This window comes from Lontra canadensis, unplaced genomic scaffold, assembly GCF_010015895.1.
Source record: "Lontra canadensis isolate GAN:19392208 unplaced genomic scaffold, GSC_riverotter_1.0 scaffold2, whole genome shotgun sequence".
In the NCBI taxonomy this organism is placed as follows: Eukaryota; Metazoa; Chordata; class Mammalia; order Carnivora; family Mustelidae; genus Lontra; species Lontra canadensis.
This window is the reverse complement of record NW_022630996.1, coordinates 49,599,115-49,612,916: the sequence shown is the minus strand read 5'-3', so window position 1 is coordinate 49,612,916 and position 13,802 is coordinate 49,599,115. Positions and strand designations below refer to the sequence as shown.

Genomic DNA, 13,802 nt, shown 5'->3' with positions numbered 1-13,802 from the left:
AACTGAGTGTCACAAAGGAGATAGGGTATGGACGAATTCTCCTTAGGGACCTCTCTAAAACTATGACAGGATGAGGAGTCATTCCTTTTTTTGGTTATAGGGACTATGACTATACTTTCTTTCTAACACAGTTCTTTCTTTGGAAATTATAGGTGGTAGATAATTGCTAGCTTATTAGTTGCTCTTCAACCATATTGAGCATTGAGAGTCCCAAAGTAATAAGCTTAAGAGCAGAATAGACTGACTGGGGTCTTGTCAGTTGAACTGTTCATGTATGGATTTCTGAGTAAGGCATTCTCAAAATTACTGTGATTTCTCTTTATGTACCTTTGGAACAATCCCAGGGTTTGGATGGTATGTGCGCGATGATACACATGAAATATTTGACTCACACAAAATCCATTTAAAAACTTGTAAAAAAGTATCACTGTGCCTTAGACAGAAAAAGTGAACATTTGGGGAATTATTTAACAAAAACAAAGTTTTGTGGGAAATAAAATCCACAACAGACTTCTATTTGTGTAACTGTGCTTAGTTAAAAACTCACTTCCATTTGTTACAATTTACAAAATTTTAATTCCGACTTTAACAAAATATATATACATATTTATATGACCATAAGGATACACACTGAAAGTTAAACACTGGTTATTTCTGGTAGCTGTAGATATGGAGGGTTGTTATGTTCTTTATCTTTCTCCAGTATTTTCTTTCCTTAAGAGAGAGATAATTAAAGAGTAAGACTTGAGAATACCTTTTAATAGATCTTCTGACTACAAATGTTCCAAAAGGCTTTTCACATTGTCTGTAAACAAAACAATCCAGTATCCTCATTAGGTGTCCAGGGGAAGTGGGTACATTGTTGGTTGTTTTTTCAAGGGTAAAAGTAAAGCGTAGCATTATTATGTATGGTCCCCCAAGACAGTGGTGGGAATAGGACTGGAACCTGTAACAAGTCCATTCAAGGCCCCAAAACTATGAAATGTATTGTTCACAGAAACATTATGAGTGCAAAAGACCGACATTTCCTCTGCCATTGTTTCTTTCCTTAATGCTCCCTGGTGCCCCATACTCTTCCAGGAAACAGCTCCCCACTCCTTCCGCTTAATGAACATCAAAAGGCTTAGAAGCCATTTATGTATCCATATGTGTTCATTGTGGAGACTGAAACCAAATCAAGATTCAAGTTCTCAAGTAGGAATTCCAGTGAGTGCAGCAAAGCTACTCCGGGATATGAAGGGAGGCTAATTTTCCATACCCAGCAAAGTCTAAAGTAATCAATATCCAATAAGAGATCTGTCTTTTAAATTTGACTCTCTATGTCCAGAATAGAGTTCATTGTCTTCATGGTTTCTTCAAACATCCTCATACTACAGATTGAAATCTCTGCCAGTGAATTTTGAATACAAATAATTGAGTCGGGGTTGCAGAGGGGAGTAGAAATTTGTAGTTGTAAATGAAAAGTACTCCTTTAGGAAGTCTTACTACAGAATAGTGTCACTGTTCTGGCCTAGAGTTCTGGTCTCACCCCTTACTTTAGCACATTTGCTCTTTCCCAAACATTATCTTCTCATTTTTCATAAACAGTAACAAAAGTTAATTTTGTTAATACAAAATTATAAAAGTGGTCATATTGATTCACAAGAAGAGAATGTATTGTATTCCTCCTATATATATAACTTTAATTTACCTATAATGGAGGGACAGGGGAGTGAAGTACAGAAGATACTAATCAACCTACAGCTTACGCTGCCTTTTTGAGAAGTTTTTCTTTTATTTGCATTGAAAACCTTAGGTAAAACCTGTTTAATTTCCTTTTTCTGTTACTTGTCTACAACTCAGCAATGTGGTAAGACAGGGATACAATGTATGACTGAAATGTCTTCCAGAAAGGTGAATGCATATTCCCACTCATCAGTTGTGTGGGGCCCATTTGAACCAATATTTATGGGAGTTCTTTGGTCACAAAAAGTTTACTGTCAACAATGAAATCAAATCTGGCTTAAGAAATCTAAATACTTTCAGTCAAAATAAATTTAGTAAACTTATACCTTGTTTTTCAAAGTGTACTTCATGAAACACCTGTTCTGAGGCATTACTAATAGGTATTATACAAAAACTAGCCAATCTCAATTTTTCAGAAGTACACACACACACACACACACACACACACACACACTTGTGAACATACTCTAGCCAATGAAACATAAATCCAAGAAAAGAGCTATGGAAATAAGAAATAAGGTTGAGCAAGGAATCAGGAAAATTAATACCTGCCCAAATAATATTTAAAGGAACAATGTGCAGCTAAATGCCTGAGTTAAAGGCTTCTTTAAAAAGAGGAATACATGGCAGGGGGTGGCGGGGAGGGCACCTGGCTGGCTCAGTTGGAAGAGTTTGCAACTCTTCATCTTGGGGTCAAGAGTTCAAGCCCTGTGTTTGGTGTAGAGATTACTTAAATAAATAAAATTTCTTTGGGGCACCTGGGTGTTCAGTGGGTTAAAGCCTCTGCCTTCAGCTCAGGTCATGATCTCAGGGTCCTGGGATCAAACCCCACATCGGGCTCTCTGCTCAGCGGGGAGCCTGCTTCCTCCTCTCTCTGCCTGCCTCTATGCCTACTTGTGATTTCCATCTGTCAAATAAATAAAATCTTAAAAATAAATAAATAAATAAATAAATAAATAAATAAATAAAATTTCTTTAAAAAAAGGAGGGGTTCATGGGAACTTGTTTCAGAAACCGGAACAATTAGCCTCTGCCTACCTTCCTGGCATCTTTAGATTTAAGTATGAAAGTAATACCGTGGTACATCTTACCTGAAGAAAAATGAGACCAGATATCTGGGAGCAAGACCCAAAGTAGGAAGTGAGAGGTTGTTGCTAGGTCAATTCTATGAATTATAAGTATGCAAAAATCATGCAGATTAAATTTGGACATTCGGAAGTCAAACTTTGTACTATTTATAACACAAAGAATTAGTCATTCATTTTCTAGAAGGGGATTTTTACTTTGTAGTATGGAAAGAATATTTTCTTCCTGGGGGAAATGCAGATTGTAAAGCACCGCTGTGCATTTTCTGGACCATGCTTCTCTTAAAGGCAACAGTTCCAGAGAATGACAAGAACAGTACATGTCATGATCTTGGCAGCCTAAGAAAAATTCTGGTTGAAGCTTATCACACTTCTCCATTCTCCAAAATACACAAACATCTCTGTAGGAATTATACAGAATTATTGTCTTTGGATGGTGACTTGGTTTATTCTTTTTTATACTGTTCCATAGTTAGCAAATTTAGGTTCATGGTTATTTATTTTTTACTTGTGGAAAGGTGAAAATGTCTTACTTTGTATTTTAATAGGGAATCATGAAATACTTACACATATATTTTGAAAAATACAATTTTCTACCAACATATCAGGGAAAGAGACAAGAAAGTTGCACACCAGAAATGTTTGAATTGAAACATTTGAAATGTAGACCGAAGAAATTTAGCTAACTTTCTAGTTGTAGCTTTGATAAGACAGGCTTAGACATGGTTAAGACATGTTAAGATACCTTAAGAAATGTGGATATTAAAAAATAAACTTTTGTTTTCTATTTTGTATTACCTAGGGTTTTGTGCTTAATGTCCTGTCTCTATAGCCATGCCATTTAGGTAGAAGTTGTTCACTCCAGAATTTGTGTGATCAAATCTATTATCTCTCTGACTATTTAGTTTTCCCTAATTTCAAATATCTATCTTTTTCTCTCAAAACATGTGTAAGGGCGCTGTGAGTGCCCTGAAATCCTTTTGGTGTGTGTCATGGAAAAAAGAAAGGAAGGAAGGAAGGAAGGAAGGAAGGAAGGAAGGAAGGAAGGAAGGAAGGAGAAAAACAAAACTTATTGCAAATGATGCTAAAAATTCATAATGTTGAATAGCCTCCTATGATCTACACATGCTTGAGAGAAGATAGGAAACCAATCACTTTCTCTGTGGCAAACACCTTAACACACAAGGAGCTTTACAAGTTTAATTGAAATAAATTTCAAAACAGGCAATTATAAATAATATACATACCCTAAACCTTCAAAATCTCAAATCTTTAAAATGCCTTGCCTTTCCTGCAGCATGAAAAAAGGGAGTTTGGGAGATATGCCTCCAACCCTGAGATGTTGATGGGATGTACCTTTTCCAGACCTGCAGGAACCCTATCTCTGGCATGCCCTTGGTTATATAGACTTCCCTTCATTCCTTTGAAATTATGACTCCACACAGACCTCTATAAACTTCATTCGGAGGAAAAGAAACATCTTTCTATATAGCCAATTGTTTATCTCTTCACTCTAAGCCTGCCTTCTCTCTCCTTATCTTACAGAAGTATCACATCATACATTGAATATCTATGAAAACACTGTGCACCAGGCTTGGGCCTCCCATTACATACTCTCTGTTTCCCATGTTGACATCTTTTTTTTTTTTTAATTTATTTGAGAGAGAGAGAGAGAGATCATAAGTAGGCAGACAGGCAGGCAGAGAGAGAGGGGGAAGCAGGCTCCCCGCCGAGCAGAGAGCCCGATGCGGGGCTCGATTCCAGGACCCTGAAATCATGACCATAGCTGAAGGCAGAGTCTTAACCCACGGAGCCACCCAGGTGCCCCTCCCACGTTCACATCTTAAATTCTCTTATTTAGCCCTCCTCTCCTCAGAGTACTGCCTTTGGTTTCTATGTCTTCAGAAAAAGTTCTCTCTTTCATTCAACCACAAAAACCTTCCTGGGTAAAATGGAAGTGACAGAAAATATGGCACAGTAGAAACAGCATGAGCTCTGCGTCAGAGAAACTTAAACTTAGGTTGAAGCCCTGGCTCCTCTGATTACCAGCCGTGTGAACTTACATGAGTTGCTCTCTCTCCACCTCAATGTCCCCACCGACTGTATATGGTAGTATGCCTGCTTCCCAGAGCAGTTAGAGGCATTCAATGAAATATAATATAAATGGTCTTACACAGTGCCTAGAACAGGGGAAACAATAAACAGTAGTAATTCAGATGCTCAAAGATGGTTTCCACTTCAATTCATACGGGCAGCTTCAGAATGGTCAGGTGACACTTTGTGCTCTCTTATGGGCACGTCCATTATGTAGACAGCCTACTCAACCAGTTCTCACTGTAATAATGAATAAATGAAATACAGTCTACACTCGGGAGGGCTTCTCTTCATTGTTGTAAATGTTCTTTAAGAAAGCCCTCTCTTTTCCTCTTTTTCTGGTCTATAAGTTAATTACAGTTTCATATCCGCCCCATCCTTTTGTTTGATCTTCTCTGCAGTTTCTTAAATTGAAAAATACCAATACATTTAGATTAGCCATAACGAAATCATGGTTTTCCTTCCTTTTGCCGTTTCCTTCCTTTTCATCTTCTTGTAATTTAAACTTTCCACATCCTAGAGTGAGAAATATGAGTTCCCAGTTTTTCCATAGCCTCAATAAATGGGCTGGAAAATGTTTAACGGACCGCTTGAACCAATGAATTTTAATGGTTTCCCCACATCCTCCTGAAGATTTTCATATTTAGCTCTTCACTTTGTCTGGTGTCTTTAACATCCCAGTCTCATCATAATGAATTGAGCCTGTGGTATCAATACTAGAAGAGCTATTTCTTAGTTTAAATGGTACCAATGATACTTTGCAACTAAAATTAATTTTGCATTATTATGTTCACACAGTTCTTTCTCATTCTCTCTTTGTTTCTTGTTTGCTTGTTCTGAAATAAAAACTCCTACAATATTTCTTCTCTTTACTCTTAGTGGAACCCAGATGTGGTCTAGGATCTAGGATCTAGAATTAATCCTTAACTTGCCCAGGGACCCAACAGGTACCCAGTTTTAAAGATGTTTTTCTTATACTTAAATCTTACTCAAAACCTTACTCAAACGCGTCTAGAGAAGTTGCACTCCAGGCATGTCAGATTTTTACCAAAGTGTTAAAGCTTTGTTTTTTATCATGTAAGGGATATGACTTGTGAGTTTTCCTTTATCAGTGAGAGAAAGTTGACCTTTTGTGCTAATTCCACTTCCTGGTGACTCAGCCTTCTTTCTCTTGGGCTTGTCTCTTTGCTCTGTGCCAATAACTTCTCACATTCCACTGATTCAGCACCTACCTCTCCTTATCCAAGTTCTTCTTTAAACCCATTATACCAGCACCATCCTTGATGCAGTGACTTCTTTGTGTGGCCAGTGACTTAATTTTTCAAAGCCTCAGTTTCCGCTTAGGAAAAAGTAAAATGAAAATAAAAACAACATACCATTGATCATCTTACTAGAGCATATTAAGTGGGAAAAAAATACAAATGAGAGTTACTAGCAATGACAATCTTCTCCAGGAAGGAGGTAATGGTAAAATAATGAGAATTCATTTTATCACAAAAACTCAACATCCGGGCAGTGACAAATAGGGAGTAATTTCTTTTGCCCTATCATTTTCCTCCAGGAATTTGGCCTGTAGTTATCCAGGTTCCATTTTTCTTTATGTATTTCCAGTTCAAAATAGTGGAATGGAAAGAAGTAAAAAAATTTCCCAAGACTTTTCAAAACTTCCGTATGGATTTAAAGTGGATAGGGGAAAGCAGTACCAGGTACTGATTAATTTCCTCAGCAAATACTTACCAAGTGCCATTTCGGTGTTCTGTCACTGCTTCTGTATGTGGAAAGGAAGTATTCCTCTGAGACATTCTCACTTCATAGAGGTCAGCCGTTCAAGGAGCAGAGCACATACATATGTTTCCACAACTACAGAAAAAGGATACACTAAGGATCCTACATCTCCATTCACTGATTTCAAGAGCTGAGCTAAGCACTTTTATAAATAGCAAAAAGAAATAATTAGACTATGATTCCAGTAAGAGTGTGCACTGATTTCACACTCTCCTTTATTATGGTGTATATTTAATAAGGTCTGCCTTTGAATTAGGTTTGATTAGGTCTGATCATTTTTCATGCATTTTACTTCCTTGTAGCCTAGAATTACCAGTTGTTGTTTTTTTTCTTTTCATGATTATAAAGTCTTTGAATAAAATATCTAGTATGCCAGGCTTTTAGAGGAATAACTGTGTGTCTACACTATCAACTTTTTTTTTTTTAAATAGGAAGATATTTAGAATTAAGGAATTTTCGTGAGGTCTAATTAGGTCTCTTTGCAATCCTAACAGAAGAATGGTAGAATATAAATCATTAGATGAGATCATTATTTTCATCTAGAACCCTGTATCTCTAAAAAATGAGTGTTCCCCAAAGTGAGCACCATTTTTTTTAAACTGAGTGTGTTTTCTAGCACTTAACACTTTATACTTTACCTAACATGATTGAGATTCATTTGACCTAGGAATCATGGTATTTATCCCTTACATGTATTTTTACCTCTTCTAACCTTAAAGTACAATTAAATTAATAGAATATATGTGCAAAATTTTACAGTTGCCAATTATAATACTATTTTGAAAATATAAATAATTAATACTTCGGGAAGATGGGATGGTTTCATGAGAAAAGTACTGGATGAAGTTAGGAGACCTGAATTCTACTTTCAGTTTTGCCACTCACGGGTGGTATGAACTTGGAAAAATCATTCAATTTCATTTAAATTTGGTTCTTTATCATAAAGCAGTAAGGCTGGATCCTTTCAGTGCTAAGATTCTAAAATAATAAAGATAGGCTCCTTTCCTTTTCCAAGTCAAACAAACTATCTAAATATGCTGAGCGATGAAGGAGCGCCTGGGTGGCTTAGTTGGTTAAGTGTCTGACTCTTGGTTTCTGCTCAGGTCATGACCTGAGGGTTCTGGGCTCAAGCCCTGTGTCAGGCTCTGCACTCAGGGCGAAGTGTGCTTGGGATCCTCTCTCTCCCTCTCCCTCTGCTCCTTCCCATCATGCTGTCTCTCAAATAAATAAATGAATCTTTAAGATAGATAGATAGGCAGATAGATAGTGATGGAACTTTTATGAGGGAGCTAAAGAAGTACTTTCCATTTTTAAATACTATTTCTGTTTGAGATAGGAAAATACATAAAAACAATAATCTCACTGCTCAGATACTTACTTGGAAAAATACATGTACAGGGTTTAAAAAGAAATCCAGACACTGGAGGCAACAAATAAAATGAAAAGTCAAAGTCTTCAGCTCCATCCCCAATGGCCCCAAACCATTTCCTAGGAGATAAATACTGCTAATATTTTGCTCTGACTCCTTTAAAAATCATGGCATACTAGAAGATACATGTATGTGTTGCTTAAGTATTTCCTAATATACCACAAAATTGCATGCGTATCATATTTTTAAAAGATAAATCCATGGTTTAGGGAATATTTTGTAACATTAGGGAGTGGCTAAAGAACTTTCAAATTTATTTTAAAAGCCTAAGCATGATTGTAAATAGTGTTTTCCTGTCCTACATACAAAGTAAGAACAAAGGCATGTTTGGAAACAGGCCCATGGGCATTCTCTGATAAACTTCCCTCTTAAATAGGTATAGCACTGTGGGATTGGGATTGTTTTTAAGCAGGTTTGAATATTATGCTCAATTTATTAATCCAAATAAAATAAGTTGGGATGTGATTATTTTTCTTCAGCAAGTAATTATTTTCCTCAAAGTTTAAGCGTAACACAAAAAGGACAACCCAAATAGCCAAAACTGGGATGAGTTTAGTGGCCTCAACACACCACCACCAATTTAATAATTCAGACAGTTCTTTTGGAAAGATCTCAAATGTTCTCTGAAAAGGCAGTGCAGTTTCTGAAAGCCCCACAGGAAGACCTTAATGGTAACAATGGAACCATCTGTTCTGGAAAACAGACTCTGAAATGAATTATAGTTGGGATGAGAAGATCAAGCCCTATTCTATATTTGTGGGTAACCCAAGATATATATCACAGCTGTTAGGGGCAAATTTATAGGGCTCCTGGAGGTTATATTTGTGATTTATAATGGCAAGATGAGCTCAATATTTAACCTACAGGAAGTTAGATTTACCAACATTTAGCAACTGCAGGATTCATATTCTCAAAGCAGAAAGTATATGAAATCTTCCTTAATGTAAGGGAGCAATGAGAGTGTACCAGGAAAGATAGCAGCAGGAGTCATTTCTTTAGTCAAACCAGCATCAGAACTCAAGGATAAGAGAAGTCATCTTTAAACACAAAGAAAACCTCTGCTTGTGTTTATTAAAGACCACTGAAAAAAAGGAGCCTTCTACACCCCTATATTCATAAATATATGGCAGCATGTCTTAGGAATGCAGACTCTGGGGCTAGGCCTCCTCTGTTCAAACCCCAACTCTGAACCTCAATTGCTATACTATGTAGGTCAAGTCTTTAGTCTGGCTGGCCCCACCTAAGAAATGGGCATGGATAAAGATAGTACCTAGCTCAAAGATTGAGTATGTTAATACATCTAAAATACCTGTCTGGCACACAGTAAGAGCTATGTGACACTTGTTATTTTCATTCTTATTCAGTGGGTCTATACCAAGACCATGGTAATGGTCCAAGTAAAAACATCAAAAATATCTTTAAGTTGAAAAATAATTCATCCAAAACAACGTGACTGTTAATACACAAAAATGAAAATTTTAGGAGTGCCTGGGTGGCTTAGCCATTGGGTGTTTGCTTTTGGATCAGGTCATAGTCCCGGGGTCCTGGGATCAAGCCCCGCATCAGGCTCCCTGCTTGGCGGGAAGCCTACTTCTCCCTCTCCCATTCCCCCTGCTTATGATCCCTCTCTAGCTGTGTTTCTCTCTACCAAGTGAATAAATTAAATCTTTAAAAAAAAGGAAAGAAAATTTTAGGGGAAGGGAAGGAAAAACAAAATAAGACAAAAACAAAGAGAGAGGCAAATCATACAGAATTCTTAACTATAGGAAACAAACCAAGGGTTGCTGGGGGCGGGTGATGGGGTATTTGGGTGATGAGCATTAAGGAGAGCACTTGTAAAAACCACTGGGTGTTATAGGCAACTGACGAATCACTAAATTCTACCTCTGAAACTAATAATATACTATATGTTAATTAAATGAATTTAAATTTACAAATTTAAAAAAATTTAAAGTTAAAAAGACTAGTATTCAGCCTTTAAATTATGAATGTATGTGCAGACTATTTAAATATATCGTATAAAGGCTTATGTTTGTGAGCTTAAAAATCCACCAGCTGTCAATCCATTTTTGCATAGAGTGTGCATACAAATAAAAGTGAAATTGGTGAATTTATTTTAAAAATACATTTTACAGCTTTTCCTAAGAATCCCTTAATGAAAAGGCAGCAAAAAGATAATGAGGAAGAACCAAACAGATGTTGGTTTCCCCTAAAATTTGCCAGACTTTTATAGCATCATTAGGGTAGATTTCCATTTAGGTCTCCACAAGTTTAAAAATAAGTGGGACATTTGGATCTAGAAGAGAGCAGAGATTAAAGGCTTGGAAACCAAAACCTAAGAGGAAGGGATCGCAGAAATGATGTTGGTTGGCCAAAAAGAAGAGAGGGCTGTGGGTGACTTCACTGCAATCTTATTGTATATAATATGCCTTCTAAAGGGGTCAGGAAGCAGATGTTGTTCTCCAGTGAAAATGGCATGCAATGGAATGGGAGACTTTGGGTCTGACTTGATAAAAGTTTTTTTAAAGAGTTAACAAAAATTTTCTTGTAAAGAGTTGTCAGACAACTAAATCTTTGTTCATTCAACCAATAATTATTCCATTCCTTAGCTCCTGTATTAAGTGCTAAGGATTAATTGATAGGTAATAATTCAGAGGTAGACATAGATATAGCTGTATTGACTGGGAATTTCCCTTTGTGCCAGAATTGTCCTTGCAGTAGACTTGGTGAACTATGTGTACTAGAGAATGACAAAAAATGGACATCCAGGTGGGGAAGGCGGCAGTGGCATGTTCCGAATTCCCTCCTCTGAGACACAAGAAGGCGTGAGTTTCCCAAGAATACCATAGAAAGAATGCACATAGTGGGGAGTACTTTCATTCATACCCCACCCAAAAGGGCTGACCTGAGGGCAAGAAAAACCAACAGCAAGATCCCCTGTGATGTATTACAGGAACTGAGACAGCTTTGGGCCAAAAGGGGGAAAGAATGGATGACCCCGCCTACTCTGAAGGCAGACTTCCTTTGGAGACCCACCTGCCTAAGAACTCATCCAGGAGGACTTTCTCAGGAGCCTCATGAGCGAGCCACCATCTAAATGTCTGTCTCCCAGAGGCACTAATAACCGGTCTCAGATTAGCCAGAGAAACCACAGGAACCGAAAAGCAACAACAACAACAAAATGACACAGAGGCCAGTGTAGTGCTATTATCAGAATGTGCAAGTGCTCCTGTGAGACAAAACAGTCGTCTATTATCTACCAGTCAAGAGAGTATTAATGCGCACCATTATGCTTCTCCTTGCTAAGAAATGCTCTGAAGGCTATATACATTTTGCATTATTTCTTCCTCTGAGTTTGTCAGAAAAAATTAAATCATAATTCACATAACTGTGTCTTTATGCATATTTGTTGTATTCTAACAATTGGAAACTTGGTAATCTACTATCACTCAGCATATCTGCGTAACCAAATACTGTGTTCTCTTTCACAGCAGTTCTCACGTTCCCACCAACACACACACTTACTGGTAATTACGGTGGATGCTGCAATGGGTCATCCAGCGTTCTGGGAATTTAACCTCAGACACAGTAAGCAATAAACTAATGATTAATGGAAGATATATTTTTGGCTATCAAAAATTAATATGATACAAATTTCTAAAATGAAAGCTCATCTCCATCCTTGCCTCAATTCTATTATTATTAGAATTATTTCATCTAAATTAGGAGGGTAGCAAAGAAGTTGATTGTCGCTACTGCTCTCCACCACTAGCTCCCAGCTAAGGGGAAATGTGGTCAAATTACCATTAGACTAAATGGCAGCAGAAACTAACAGATACTTGCCGGCCACTACCATATCTCCTTCTCTCCAATTTCCCCAGCTGTGTCTGGGAATCAACTGATAGTTTATGAGAATCAGAAGAAGTGGAAAAGCACCGCACACTAACTCATGAAAGGTGCCTGGAAAAAGTTACTCCTTTCATTATGTAACAAGATGTAGAAATTCCTGAAATAAGCCTACTTCGTTTAATTCGAAAACCTCTTTTTGGAATAAGTTGTCTGTTTCATTATATAGCCAATTGGTATCGGTGAAAAATGTGATTCTGATCAACTGCTCTGGCTTGGATAACTCTTAAAGAAATTTTCTGAAATGGCATCCAGGCACAGTTTCCCATGTGACTCTCACTGGTGAAGGAACATGCTAATATGTAATTTAGAGGTGGCTGGAAAAATTTTTTGAAAACTTAGTAGAAGGCCACCTGAGTGGCTCAGTTGATTAAGCGTCTACCTTCAATTCAGGTCATGACCCCAGTCTGCTTCACCTTCTGCTTGCCATTCTCCCTACCTGTATTCTCTCTCTCTCTCGCTCTGTCAAATAATTTGTTTTAATCTTATTAAAAACAACCTTTAAAAAAGCTTAATTGAGTGCTCGCTTCGGCAGCACATATACTAAAAAAAAAAAAAAAAGCTTAATTGAGGGAGTTTTTAGGTTGGATTCCCCCCAAAATCAGACCCTGAGACAATGATTTGAGTTGACAGTTTGAGAAGTGAACTTAAGCAGCCCTGGTAGGAGAAAAGGAAGGAAGGAAGCCAGCAGAGGATATATTCAGAGATGTTTACTGCTCTTAGGCAAGTAGAGCTTAATCCCTCCGGGTCAAATACACCTCAGAGTTATCCCACCTGAGACAGGAGGAAGCTGGAATATTTCTCTACCAACTCCTATCACTGGTTTGTTAAGGGATGCTTCCAGGGATTTTCACTACCCAGATCTTCCACGCTTCCTCCCACATCTGTAGGAGCTGAAGGAGCTCTTCCAGGCAGAAAATTCATGGGTAGAGAGGTGCAAAAGTCTGCAGTGAGAAGCAAACTCTATGGGCACTGAGGGAAAAAACAGCAGGGCACCAACAGCATCTGCTAAAGAAGTCATGCAATCCCTGTCTTATAACCTTTGGAAAGAAACAGAAAGATTACTTAAAATCCATTCCTTTTGGGAAATGGAAAGGTGATTGTCAGATTTATCATAATATTAAGATTCCAAGCCTCTAGAAAAATTCTAATGCCATTGATAAATAAAAGCAAACCATTATGTGGTTACAAGGAAAGAATTTTATGAAGACCTTATGTTTAACATTGAATATTTATAAAACTTATATTGTAAATAATTAATATTGTTAACATCCATACTGCCCAAAACCAACTATAGATCCAGTGCAATCCCTATCAAAATTCAAATGGCATTTTTTACAGAAATAGGAAAAAAAAATCCTAAACTTCACGTGGAACCACAAAAGGCCATGAATAGGTATAGCAATCCTGAGAAAGAACACGAAACTGGAGGCATCACACTTCGTGATTTCATACTATACTACAAAGCAATAGCAATTAAAATAGTATGGTACTAGCATAAAACCGAACAGAGACTAAAGGGTCAGAATCAAGAGCCCAGAAATAAACCCATGCACTTTCCAGCCGACAAGGGAGCCAAGAATACTCATTGGAGAAAAGATAGTCTCAATAAATGGTGCTGGGAAAATTGGATATTCACAAGCAAAATAATGAAACTAGAACCCCATTTTATACCATTTACAAAAATTACCTCAAAAGTGGATTAAAGGCCTAGCAGTAAATCCTAAAACCATAAAACTCCTAAAAGGAAACATAGGAGAAAACTTCTTGACAGTGGT

The 13,802-nt window shown here is 37.4% G+C and overlaps 1 long non-coding RNA gene across 2 annotated transcripts; it reads right to left on the bottom strand.

Moving 5' to 3' along the window:
- Nucleotides 1–430: 430 nt before the first annotated feature.
- On the bottom strand, nt 431–6,971 carry LOC116877226. 2 transcript variants are annotated; one of them, XR_004384585.1, is made up of 3 exons: nt 6,642–6,971; nt 6,137–6,243; nt 431–714 (listed from the first exon to the last, which is right to left on the bottom strand). It is a non-coding gene; the product is annotated as an uncharacterized LOC116877226 (long non-coding RNA). The 2 variants fall into 2 exon arrangements; XR_004384583.1 differs by lacking the exon at nt 431–714 and having other exon boundaries at nt 6,136–6,243.
- Nucleotides 6,972–13,802: the final 6,831 nt, after the last annotated feature.